Below are 14229 nucleotides of genomic sequence, written 5' to 3'. Positions count from 1 at the left end.
CTCAAAGGGTTCTCGAGATATCGTGTGGAAACGAAAGCGTTACAGACAGACAGAAAGACGGACGGACGGACAAACCCAAATTAATATCCCCCACTTTTCAAGCGGGGGACAAAAAGATAGGTGAGCTAGCGCCGTGGAAAATTTTACACAGAGAATAGGAAGGTTCGTGATGAACTGATTTATTAACTCCGGTCCGAAGCGGTGGTTTTTGGCATTTGGAAAATATATTTGTAAAAATTCTTTGTTAATAAATTCTTTGGGACCAAATGACATGCACACGGATTGTAAGAACGTTTTACCTTCCAACTGAGTGCAGTAGGCTGTTTGAAAGTATTACGAATTGTGCATTAATAATAAAATGGACGCCTCCCGCCAGCCAGCTTAAATCACATGTTAATTTGTCTAGAGATTTTGTGAGCCATCGGGCATAAAGAGGCTTTACTCCTGGAAGCCTCATGCCAGTCTCAATGTGACCAGGAGAACCGCCGTCACACGCAGTTGTGCTGCACATTCACCAGCATACACTGTACCCGTCTTGGAATCTTTATTTCCTTTGACTGATAACTTTATCTGTTTATATTGATCTCTTTATCGATTGAATAAGATCCAAGTTTACGCCAATGATAATTAGTAATTAAAGCAATTATGAGCCTTAGATTTGAACGATAGAATAATTATTCCTATTGTAAATAATTACTGTCCTGAGCTTTGTACATAAGTGTATTATCAGTGTATTATCATATTACATATCATATTACAACCAAATTTGGTAAACAAATTTTAACAACAGATTCAAGTACTTTGAATTAAAAAGATTGGACTATATCTTGATATTTATCACAATTATTAACGGATTTAAATGGGGTCGCGGAGGAACGTCAAAACTGAGTTATTAGTTAATTATACACTTTTAGCGTTTACAGTCATAAAAATCTTATAAATGAAATTAACTTTAAATGCTTAAATAAAGTGTTTTTTATTACTTCAGAAGCTAAAATGTATTGAATACCTTGCTTCGCTTAAAAGATATCAAATTCCAAAGACATAGGTTTGATTGAAAACAGAGAAAAAACATGACCTCGGAATATATCAAGAAGCAGCGAGTAGCAATAAACATTTTCGCGTCTGGGAAACCTTTAAATACAAACTCTGAAAATACTTGGTGGAACCAGGAAATATATATTAAATCGTCGAACCATGCATTTGGTTTAAATGGAGAATACAATTCTTGATTAGTAGAGACTTTGAATCGGGTGATTGACGGTCTGCAAAGAAACAGTTTATAATTCAAAATCTTGTCCAAATAGTTAGTAACGTTATGAAACGTGATGCGCGCTTTCATTAATGGGCATGGAACTTGTGAAAGCATAGTTACATGATAAAGAATTTGAAAACAATGACAATCTAACTTAAGGTACTAATTGTCAGCAAACTAGGTGTCAAGTGATATGGATAATTTTTTATGGATGGGGAACACCTTATAAACCGTATATGAAATGAAAAGACAGCGTAAAGTTTTAAAACTCGATCGATGTTGTTTTTGACGTACAATGTTATTAACCATGATCCGTGGCGATTTGACATGTTGCTTTTAAAACTGGCTAACATTGAGTTCCATTTAATAAAATGGAATAAAAATTCACACATCGATAAAAAAATGTTTTTACATATAAAAAAAAGGTGTACTTAAATTTAAGAAAAAATATATAATGAATCACCCTCGTAAAAAAGTCCAAACTACGGAGAATCTCTCGCTCTCTCTCTCGCATTCTTGTACAAAAAAAATTATGAACCAGATTGAAATGAACATTTTCAGCCTTATACAATGTTTTTAATATTTAAACCAAAAAATCCATTTTTGTGAAACTTTGAGAGAAAAATTAAAACCTACGCTGAAAAATGATTCAGGTTGTTATTTTCAATTTTAGGACAAAAGTTTGTATCATCTGTCCTTAAAATCGAAAGGGATACCAGGTAAATATTAGTTGATGCTGCTATTCAAAATCAATCTCGAATTGCCATTTAAAATAGCTACTTTTATATCTGACCCTATTCAGAATATTCAAAATTTGAGTAGTATCGCGAGATACATGTAGATAGATAGATAGATAGATAAAATCAGTCAGATGAAAACAGGTGAAATGACATACTTATTCAAAATACAGCTTTTTAATTTCTGTTTGATTGAGTTTTACTGTGGTGTATACTCGTCACTGTCAACTTCCGCCCTTTATTTCGTTATCCCCGGATGTGAAGATAAACTTGGAAATAATGACCTTATATCTGTGGAGAACACAGACTCGCTGACTGAATGTGCTTTATCCTGTGAGACGAGTTGTGTCTGCTTTGGTTTTCATCGCGGACGGAAGTTATGTAGAAAGCAAACACAATGCAAATCGTCGAGAATGGACCAAATTGAGATTGGATGGATGTACTTCACACCCAATAGAGGTATATATTTTTCGAGATACATTCTTCAGCATGATTGATTTTGCTGTATTTTTGTATAAGAGGTTGTTTTCAATAATTAAATTATTGAAGTATGCTGTGTTTGAACAGTAATTCATTGTAGATTTTGATACAGGTTGGACATGTAACAGTGACACAGGCAGATGTTATAGTCTAAACAGCACAAAACTATCTCAAGCAGAAGCCATGGTAAAATATTGCTTTTAATAAGGTCTTTAAAAAGCTAAAGTATTCGAAATTAATACGCAAACTTGACTAAGTAGTTTGTTACTTGATATATAAAATACATAATATATATAAAAAAAAAACGCATGCCTCATGTGTCTCAAATTTTGACGCCCGTCAATAAATTTTGGCGTTTTTAAATGCAAAATTTATTGCAACTGACTCCCTTAATAAAATTCTACAAAACACATTAGCTAAAATTTAATGTCTTTACAAAATATATTATCCGGTTTCGTCTCTGCAAGATTCGTTTCTCCAAAAATAAAAATAACACAATTACATTTAAGATATCAAGATCAATAATTTAAGTATAAATCTAGCAAACTGAAAGTAATGGAGAATCGATTTATTTTAAGTCATTCCCGGTTTAATTTATTAATTTTCGGTAGAGTCTCTTTAAATGTTTATCTAGCTCTTATTGTTTTCAAGTCGTCTGTTTATGTAAGTAGTATAATTGAAAGTTGTGTTAAATATCATGACTCTCACTTTAAGCTCCCCTCTTTACGAGAGATCCAATCGAAACCAAGTTAATTAACTATTACATGTATATTTGTTTGTTTTTCATTCTACGATTTGGATCAAATCTAGGAAAACAACTTGTTTCAATTTATTTAGCTCACCTTGTCAGAAAACAGAAAAGCTTATGTAATAGAAAGGTGTCCGTCTTTCTGCGAACATTTGTTACATTAAACGTTTAAATCTAAAGTTTAACCTTGATAGTTATAGATTAGTTTAAACTTTAGATTTAAACATTTAATGTAACACATTTATTAAAAAAGCTACTCTAGGACAGTTCTGGTCTGCTTTCAGTATAACTTGGCACAAAAGTATACCACATTAAAAAGATACAGAATTCGTTATGTCGGTTTTAGAGTTAAATGAACATTGTTGCCATGGTTACTTAATATGAAATTGCATTAAGTTTATTTCTAAATGTATCCACAGTTTTAGACTGCTTTTAATATAACTTGGCACAGAAGAAAAATAAACTAAAACAAACAATTTTAAGTATTGTTGTTGCAAAGTTTCAAATCCTATTGCTATTTTCCTCTCTCTTGGTTATAAGTATGAACCAGTAGATCTACAGTCTAATTTGAGCCATCTGTATTTCTCGATGTACCATAATAAGATCTATAAAATTTGAAAAAAATATACAATAACCTTATAATTTTACAGCAGTCTTGCTATAGGCGCAACTCCTACCTCGTGGAAATCAATGACCTGGAAGAAAACACCTGGATTACTACAAACATTCTAAACGCTGCTTGTAAGAAAGTTACAATTACCTTATATTTCTTCAAATTTCATTTATTTGTAAAGCAACAATTTGAGTTTTTTTTTTTTTCAAAGTCAGCAGTAAAATACAGTGTAAACTGTCTAGTAAGACACCAGAGTAATCCAAAATTCTGTTAATTCCGGGGTTAAAATTTTCCATTTTACTATTTTCCCCTGTTTTTAACACATTGAAAGAGTATTCAACTTCAAATTAGTTCGTTTCTCCCTCAGCTTGTAGCAATCGCTATCTTTGTGCAACATGGACCGGGGGAAGTGACAGGGCGACAGAGGGCGCGTACATTTGGGAACACTCAAACACGACGATTGGATTTACTCACTGGAGCAGGTTTAACCCGGACAACAACAATTTTCCAGAACTAGAAATGGATTGTATCGACATTTTTTATAACGGAGAGTGGAATGATCGACCCTGTTCTTACTTAAATGCTTTCCTTTGTGAACGGGAAAACAAGTAACAATGAATAATTTGTCTCCAGCTTTAGTGTACAGTAAAAGAATTATTGTCATGTTCTCTTTCATATTCTTTTTACATATACAAAAACAACTCAAACACAAATATAGAGGAGGCGACAATGTTAGCCTCCTCTGTATATGTCAGTCCTGAAGCTTCTAATTTGAATTTCCACATGAGTATCGTAAAAGGTAATATCTGATCTCGTAATATTGCACAGCTCTCTGGCCCTGACAAATCCTGCATATCCAAGAACAAAGAATAATCTAATATGCAAATCAAATAAATTAGACAAGTTACTTTTCAAGCTAAAGACTAGGAATTATAGGTTTTTCTTGTTCATTGAAGTATTTGTAAAGTGCATAAAGCTCCTTCAAAAGTCATTTTCACAAGTTTGTCAGAACACGGGTTTAGAAACAATTTTTTTCTCATGATACCATTGCACTGCATGAAAATGAGGGGTTAGCATTGAAAATGTTGATTTACTCCGAACAAGATGAGATATGAAGAAAGGCACTGTTTCAAGCTTTCCTGGTTGAAAAGATAAATAAATTGAGAAATAAACACCAATGACCGAATTTAGAAAAATGTGTATTGTTTTTACTTAAAGTGTACTTTAATTTTGATGCCCCGATAAAACCTGGTATATTTCAATCAGTGTAACAATGTCCCCCTCTTGTCCAATGTACCCAATGTGAATGGTTGAAGAGCTGAAATCATAACAAAACGATAACATATAAAGTTTTAATTTTATGAAGAACAAGTTGAATTCAAATAGTAAACAGTTTCAAAAAAATTTAATCCTGGCTGTAAGCCTTAACTAATATGCATTTAAAATTCATTTTGACTCTCAGCCTACAAAACGTACTATGTATCTAAATCCTGGCTCTCAGCCAATGAATACAAACATCAGGCTCTCAGCCAAACATACGCATAGGCTCTCAGCCAATCAATACACACATCAGGCTCTCAGTCAATCAATGCACATATATCAGGCTCTCATCCAATCATTACACATATCAGGCTCTCATCCAATCATTACACATATCAGGCTCTCAGCCAATCATTACACATATCAGGCTCTCGCCAAAATTAGGCACTCGTATTACGATGCAGAACATCACTCCTGACTCCCAATCAAAATTACGGATAAATGTCTCAACTTTAGAACATAAAACACAAATGCACCGAATAAGTCTAAATATCTAAATTAACACGAAGTACTAGGTATAACGTTGGAGAAAATTTTCACTCCAGCAAAAACACTTTCTTAAAAGATCCTGTAGTGAAAAAAAATTTCTTGGTTTGTCATATTCAATTTAGTACGACGGCGTATTCGTGCCATATTGAAAATGAAGAGAAAATTTTAAAAAATCGTTTGTACGATTTTGTAAATCGTTTGTACGGTTTTTTTAAATCGTTTGAATTTAGAAAATCGTTTGTACGATTTAGAAAATCGTTTGTACAATTTGTTAAATCATTCGTACGATTTGTAAAATCGTTTGTACGATTTAGAAAATCGTCTGAACGATTTTAAATAATCGTTTGAACGATTTAGAAAAATCGTTAGTATGATTTAGAAAATCTGTATGAATGTTGTTGTTATGGACCTTTGTTAGCATACAATCTTCGTCTTTATCTATTTTTTTCCCTTAAACACACTCCCTCCGGATTTTCTAAATAGAATACATCGAATATCTTCTTGAGAAACGGTAAATCCTGTCATAATAGCTTTCCAGTACAACCACCTGTATCCATGCAATTGACCACATGACTCAAGTGTTTCCTCGATGAAAAGAGCTACGTCCCCTATGTCGGATTTATTCTTTCGTCTCAACAGTCCCAACTTAGCTGTTGTCCTTTCCAACGTCCGTTCACTAACAAAGACTCGGTGAGATTGCTAAAGGATTTGTGCAATTTCCGAAAAGTGAAATATTCCTTGATCAATTTTTCTCTGTCATTCATCGTGTGATTTATTAAATGTGCTATGCGTGGATACGTTGTCCTACTTGTGCAATGTTTTCTACTAGGCTTCGATGTGTAATAACAAGAAATACAATTCGTACAAACGATTGTCTAAATCGTACTAGTCTAACGATTTTCTAAATCGTACTAACGATTTTCTTAATCGTACAAACGATTTTTTAAATCGTTCAAACGATTTTCTAAATGGTACAAACGATTTTCTAAATCGTTTCAGCGATTTAAAAAAAAACGTACAAACGATTTTATAAAATTTTCTCTACATTGTCATTATGGCACGAATACGCCGTCGTAATTTAGCAAATCACAAAATCTTTAAATTTTCCATCTAACATCTATACTTATAAATTAACAAATTTTACAAATAAACTCTGAAACGGCTGCACAATAGTTATTACTAAAGCCTGTAGGAATACAATAGGTATTAAGTGATGTCCGTAAATTATATTCAGATTTCACTTGCATAGTAATTATCGTAAATCTAATTGAAAGTCTACTTTGATTTTCGAATAACAGCCTCGAAATAACACTGAAGAGAGTAAAGTGGTGGCGGATCTAAGTAACTGGCATTTATTAAAATAACACAACAAGCACGCTTGTTTATTTCATAAAGCGTCATTAACGAATTATTCAATCAAAAACTTGATTTAAGTGATGTAAAAGAAGTAAACTGTGGTCATTCATTAAAAAACAAAATGTGCAAATCCTTTCTGTTTATGTCCGATCTCCTATTTGTTGAAATTTCTAGAAGTCAGGTTCACATCGAACCCGATGTATAAAGAAAAATGAATGGACATGAAAATAAATGTCAAAAAATTGGTAACAGAATGAGGTTGTGAGTATATCCTAGTAAGTTGTGCTTAAATGTTTTATAAATAAATGTCTATTAATGGCCATGGTTATTTGTTTAGACATAAAATGGTACAATATTATTTTTAAACAATTTACTTAAATACTATTAAAAATTTGTTCTTTAATGAATACATTTCAGTTGATATGATACATGAAGTCTTTTATTTTTAAAACATTTATACCTTTTAGGTCTGAATGTACCTTTTGGATTGAAAAAAAAGCTTAGTTGTACAGTTAAATGTGCACATCCATTCTCTTATCCGTGATGTAAATGGAAATAGATCATCTGAAGTATATAATAATCAATAATTTATAGCTCAAAATATATTAAAATGAGGTTTCTAAGTAAACATGTAAAGAGTAAGTCTCAATGAGCACCTTAAGTACATGATGTATAACATAGTACAACAGAATAAAGATAGTTTTTGGAATAGTTCTGTTAGCAGTAAAAACAGATTGAATTTTCACCGCGCTTGCACGGGATTTCAACTAGTAGTTCAAACAAGAGGCCAAGGGCCACATCGCTCACCTGAGCAATTGGCTAGAAAAAAGCACATATCAGATCTGAACTGAAAGTTAACTGAGGAGGGGGGGGGCTTGAATTTTAACCCCCAAGGGGGTCATGATTTGAACAAACTAGAATCTACAATACCTGAGGATGATTCCCTATAAATATCACTAAGCTTTGAAGTACTTGAAAAGAGGATTTTAAAAGGTTTCCCTATATATTCCTATTTAAAACTTTTAACGGCCATTTGGCCCCACCCTACCCCCGGGGGTCATGATTTGAACAAACTTGAATCTACACTACCTGAGGATGATTCCACATGAGTTTCATCATTCTTGTATCAATGGTTCTTGACAAGATTTTTTCTATATATTCCTATGTAAAACTTTGATTGGCCATGTTGGCCCCACCCTACCCCCGGGGGTCATGATTTGAACAAACTTGAATCTACACTACCTGAGGATGATTCCACATGAGTTTCATCTTTCCTGGCCCAGTGGTTCTTGAGAAGAATTAAGATTTTTAAAAGATTTTTCCTATATATTCCTATGTAAAACTTTGATCGGCCATTTTGGCCCCACCCTACCCCCAAGGGTCATGATTTGAACAAACTTGAATTTACATTATCTGGGGATGATTCCACGTGAGTTTCATCTTTCCTGGCCAAGTGGTTCTTGAGAAGAAAATTTTTAAAGATTTTTCCTATATATTCCTATGTAAAACTTTGATCGGCCATTGTGGCCCCACTCTACCCCTGGGGGTCATGATTTGTACAAATTTGAATCTACGCTGCCTGAGGATGATTCCACTTGAGTTTCATCTTTCCTGGCCCAGTGGTTCTTGAGAAGAAGATTTTTAAAGATTTTTCCTATATATTCCTATGTGAAACTTTGATTGGCCATTTTGGCCCAACCCTACCCCCGGGGGTCATTATTTGAACAAACTTGAATTAACACTACCTGAGGATGATTCCACATGAGTTTCATCTTTCCTGGCCCAGTGGTTCTTGAGAAGAAGATTTTTAAAGATTTTTCCTATATATTCCTATGTAAAACTTTGATCGGCCATTTTGGCCCCACCCTACCCCCGGGGGTCATGATTTGAACAAACTTGAATTAACACTACCTGAGGATGATTCCACATGAGTTTCATCTTTCCTGGTCCAGTTGTTCTTGAGAAGAAGATTTTTTAAAAATGGCATTAATTTTTCTCTAATTCATAATTATCTCCCCTTGGAAAAGGTCGTGGCCCTTCATTTGAACAAACTTGAATCCCCTTTAGCCAAGGATACTTTGTAGCAAGTTTGGTTGAAATTGGCCCAGTGGTTCTTGAGAAGAAGATGAAAATATGAAAAGTTTACAACGACAACGACTACGACGACAACGACAGACAACGGACAAACTTTGATCAGAAAAGCTCACTTGAGCCTTTGGCTCAGGTGAGCTAAAAAGCGAAGATATCCATTTGGCACAAGTTTACCATGCACTCTACACAGACCTAAATGATAAATAACGTATTGTTTACAGTGTAAGCAAAGTTGAGATATGTTATTTCCTAGACTTCCTTTTACCGTTTGTACATTTACATTCTCTTTTTCACAAAACAAAACATCTCTTACCATTTTAGGTACATTGATTATCTGTGGAGGGTCCATATACTCACTGGTAACATCCCAGCCGTACTTATATGTAATTCTCATAACTTTTTTTCAGGTATTTAATATGAAGAACAGCTTTTTGATTATTTTGTTAGCATTCAAAACATCACGTAGTCAATAAATTTATCAATACTTTAAAAGTCACTTTGTAAATCTGTTTAAAACTTGTACCTTTCTTTGTGATGTTTCGACTTGAATCAACAGAACTTTCTTTGAAAACGTAAGTTGAAATTTTGGCCTCTAACTCCTTTAAAAGCACCTTTTTGTTCTTGGCTAACGCTGCATATAACTTGCAGGAGCGTAGACAGGTCCTCATCCGAACAGTTGCGGCTAAACTTATTGTTGTTGGACGCGCCTCTATTTTGGTGGTGAGTAACACTTATCCCCGGACTACCACGTGGAGATAGCTTGCTACTGTCTGAATCGGACATCTTTAAACCTAACTGAAAAGTCGTGGCAAACTTTTGTCGAATGACAAAAGAAAGTAAAACACGAGTTTAAATACCCTTAGACCGAATCACCGCATGCCGCAAATTAGACCCCAAAAGATATCTAAATTAGTAAAGCACATAAGTGAGATAAATAGATATTACAGCTGTACCCACGTAATATGGACAACCGAATTAACACACACACCTTGAATAACAGATAAACATCAAAAAGGTCGATAAATCTTTCCGAAGCTTTTTAATTTAGTAAATGAAATATGGAAGTTTATATATAAATATTTGCAAGTGTGGTGCGCTTTTCTGTTTGCAATGTCCGTACGTTGAGACCTTGGGAAACACAGAAAGTATATGGTTTCAGGGAATTTATTTCACGGAATTTCAGACGAAAATACATCTTGATATGTCACCGACCTAATAAAATCGCGATGGTGCCGATGTGTACTTTGTGTATTTTTAGGTAGAGGGTATATAGAAGAAATAAATATCTAGTTTATAAACTTCAATGGCAATTGTAGAAGGCCGGTCTCGTGATAAAATTCTGTGAAGGTCGAGGGCCTTCTCAGAAGATTTGATCTGGTGACGGACCAACTTCAATTTCTATTGAAGTTTATAAAGTTATTATTCATTACTTCTATACATTTGAGATGGACAATTAAATATATTCAGATATGAATATTGCTCTAACCGATCGCCGTAGATTTCTTACAAAAGTACGCAAGATGTAAATTGGCTTGAAAGGCGGTTACGCAACGAATTCATTAAGTTAAGGATTCTATTTCGAAGGAAATATTTTGTTAAAGGCTACTTGATCAATAATAGTGTCTGGGAACCTTTTATTTGATAAAATGGATTATCAATGCTGAAAAGACAAAAGAAAAACGTCCGAAGACTGATGATAAAAAGTTAAAGGAATTTCGGTCGCCTGAAAGGGATGTATGGATGAAGACACTTGCCCATGCCAGTTAATTTGCAATCAAGTATTCTAAGGTGATCAAAAACATTCAATCTACGATTTCAGTAACTAACAGCATATCTATGATGTAAACATAGAGACACTGGCGCATGCCTGCTTTGTAAAATCCATTTTTACCGCCATCATTTATTTTCGCGGTTTTCTATCATTTTTAAAACAAAGAAATATGCGGAGTTTATGTCAGTAATTATGTGTCATTAAACTATACCAAATAGATTTTTAAACCATGAAGAAAAAGCTTACGCAGAAAAAAATATATATCAATCTCTATTTTCGCAAAAATTCTAACATTTAACCCTGGGTATACGTACAGTATCATGTTTACGGTTAAGTTTTATACATTAAAGCCCTCGCAGCATTCCAACCCGCTTCTTTTGTTTGATAAACGTCCAATATTTTTGACAACTCGTTGCTCACTGCTTGCTTCCCTTAATTGTTCAAACGTTTGTGGTTGTTGCGTGTATTCTGCTGATCCCAAAGATAATGGAAGTGTAAGTGTGTCAGACGTGCTTTAATTGCTTTGTTTACAAAGTACATCTCTGGCAACACAGAATCACAAGTGTAAGATTGATTATGTGTCATTGTCCAAATTTATTAGGATTCATTTATTTTCCCAGGTTTATCAGAATAGGAATTTTCAATTCTGACGTGTAAACCTGCCATGTTTGCACGAGTTTCGATGTTTACCAAAGCTGTTCTGATTTTGAGCTGTTTTATCTTATATTTTTGGACGAGTTGGAAAATAATCACCTTTTTACAACCATAATTACCTTTTTGTGGTTGTCTGAGTGCAGTGTTAACTTCATATCTTGTATACTGTATTTTTGGAGTAAATGAGGTTAATCTTCAGTTTGAGCATATGATGTAAATTAGCATACTCACAGGTTAGATGTTAAAGTCATTTATTAATTTCTATTCACTTCAATTATTCATTACTATCATGCCTTCCTAGTTTATGATATAAAGTATTTGTAATTTTTGTACTCAGTATTATCAGTCAATTCAATATTGTCATTCGTCATTTCAGTCACTAATATAATGTACATCATTGTAAGTTCTGTTTATTTTGTTTGTTGTAGTCAATCTTTTCCCTTTCCAATACCAATGTTGGTGGAAATAAATGATGGGAAACGAATGTGACGGCTATTTATGAGAAACTTGAAAGGAAAACAGTTTCATATCATTACAACAAGTCCTTTGTTGAAATCTAAACAGAATGTTTTCATTTTGTTTTGCACAATGTGTATATGTCCTCGTCAACTTATTCTTGTTTTTAAAGCGTTAAATTTAAAATTTTATAAACATGAACATTTGTAAAAAGTTCATACATTATTTTTACACTTCCAAAAAGTCTACTTCAGACTTGAAAGCCCTATCTAAATGAGATAAGGTTTCGGCCCAGTTTTCTGCAATGTCCTCTTTCTTGACATAAGGCTTCATGTGGAAAACTCTTTCTCTACCTTTTCAATAAAATTCAAAACAAAAAAAACCTGTGCTAAAAATTCCGTATAAATAATTTGAATTTACATACATGTGATTTAAGGAAAATTCTCTTCCGGGGGGGGGGGGAGCAATTTTGAGGATGCATGTGATTTAAATTTTAAATTATCTACAAGAAACTGATTATTATAGTAAAATTTGAATAAAATTTTGAAAGTAATTTGAATGAGAAATGCATGTATATATATGAATTTATTTTATTAACAGTTTACACAATATTTTTAACGGTTGACATATTTTAAAAACTAATTTAAGTCCGTCGGACGGGACGTTAAATGGTGCCCCTTGCCAAGGATGACAACCCCCTTCGTATGTAAAAGATCTTTTCTCTGGAGTTCGAAAAACAGTAGGCTCACTGGGGGCCGCCAAAGAAACTAAAAACTTTAAAAAACCGATCATTTAAACTAATAGTCCGCCGAAATATGACTGAAAAATTGCCGACTCGGCGTTAAAATATCTACAACCAATTAATTTATCAAGTCTGAACCTGAATTGAAGGTATGAAAATTTGGTTCAGAAATTCATTTGCTGCTCGTGTTTCATTTTTCTCTATGTTCATGTTTCAGTTTTGGAAACATTTTATTGCAACATTTATTGTTAGCAGTCTTTCTGTGGAGCTTCGACGTTTTAAGCAGTTGGAAAAGAAAGTCTCGTTCTTCCACAAGGAGAAGTCTTGAAAAAATCCCCTTATGATGATCATTAAGGTTAACAATTAAATTTGATTTACTACATATAACTGAAAGAATTTTGAATGTACACGTAATGCTGGATAGAACTTCTATATAACAGCAATGCATTTCCTCTGATTATTTTTTCAGCCTACTGAAATGAAGACAATCACAAATAAGACACAAGACCCTTCGAGACTAATATTTGTACAATGATGTGCCAGGACAGGGATATGTAATAGTTGGTGGCGGGGTATAGATGGAGGTACCGTCAGACTTCAAATATTTCTTTACCTACCTCATGTTTACAAATTACATTTGGGATCTGGCATATCTGAAGAATTACCAGATCCTTGTGTTTTGCAGGTGTAAATCCTGCAAGACAGGGAAAATAAGTTTGCCATGAGCCAAAATTATCTGAAGTTCACAAAATTATTTGATGACATGAAGAAATAAATATTAAATGATGTAAAATAGAAACATTGAACCAAGGCTTATAATATTTGTACTTGTTTCTTCAGTGTAGGACTTATGCTTACAATCATGTTTCCATGCATAAAGCATGTTTTAAAGAACTGATTAATATTGTTTAAGGATATAATCAAAACCAGTATTTTGGGGGTAACAGGTGCTCAATTCATTTGAAAACTTCATTCATCACCTTTCGAATTTAAACAATCTTCTTTTTTTTTGGGGGGGGGGGATGTAAAGGGTTGTGGTACAAACATTTTAATAAAGAAAAATAATTTCAATATTTCAAAATAATTGCAGCTCAATTCCTACCTCCATAGCCTATTTGACCGGATAAATTATTTAATATTAATTAATGTTAACCTTTTCAAATATAAAAAAAATGTAACAATGTCCCCCTCTTGTCCAATGTACCCAATGTGAATGGTTGAAGAGCTGAAATCATAACAAAACGATAACATATAAAGTTTTAATTTTATGAAGAACAAGTTGAATTCAAATAGTAAACAGTTTCAAAAAAATTTAATCCTGGCTGTAAGCCTTAACTAATATGCATTTAAAATTCATTTTGACTCTCAGCCTACAAAACGTACTATGTATCTAAATCCTGGCTCTCAGCCAATGAATACAAACATCAGGCTCTCAGCCAAACATACGCATAGGCTCTCAGCCAATCAATACACACATCAGGCTCTCAGTCAATCAATGCACATATATCAGGCTCTCA

General features: G+C 33.5%; 1 long non-coding RNA gene across 1 annotated transcript; it reads left to right on the top strand.

The window, feature by feature from the left end:
- The first annotated feature begins 2366 nt into the window (after window positions 1-2366).
- LOC134278127 (uncharacterized) lies at window positions 2367-3966 on the top strand. Its single transcript, XR_009994384.1, has 3 exons — window positions 2367-2451; window positions 2585-2658; window positions 3871-3966. It is a non-coding gene; the product is annotated as an uncharacterized LOC134278127 (long non-coding RNA).
- The last annotated feature ends 10263 nt before the right edge of the window (window positions 3967-14229 follow it).

Source organism: Saccostrea cucullata, unplaced genomic scaffold, assembly GCF_032062105.1.
Source record: "Saccostrea cucullata isolate Sc308-1 unplaced genomic scaffold, CSIRO_AGI_Scuc_v1 ctg2372, whole genome shotgun sequence".
Classification (NCBI taxonomy): domain Eukaryota; kingdom Metazoa; phylum Mollusca; class Bivalvia; order Ostreida; family Ostreidae; genus Saccostrea; species Saccostrea cuccullata.
Note: the sequence above shows the minus strand (reverse complement) of the source record. Positions and strands in the feature narration are given on the sequence as shown.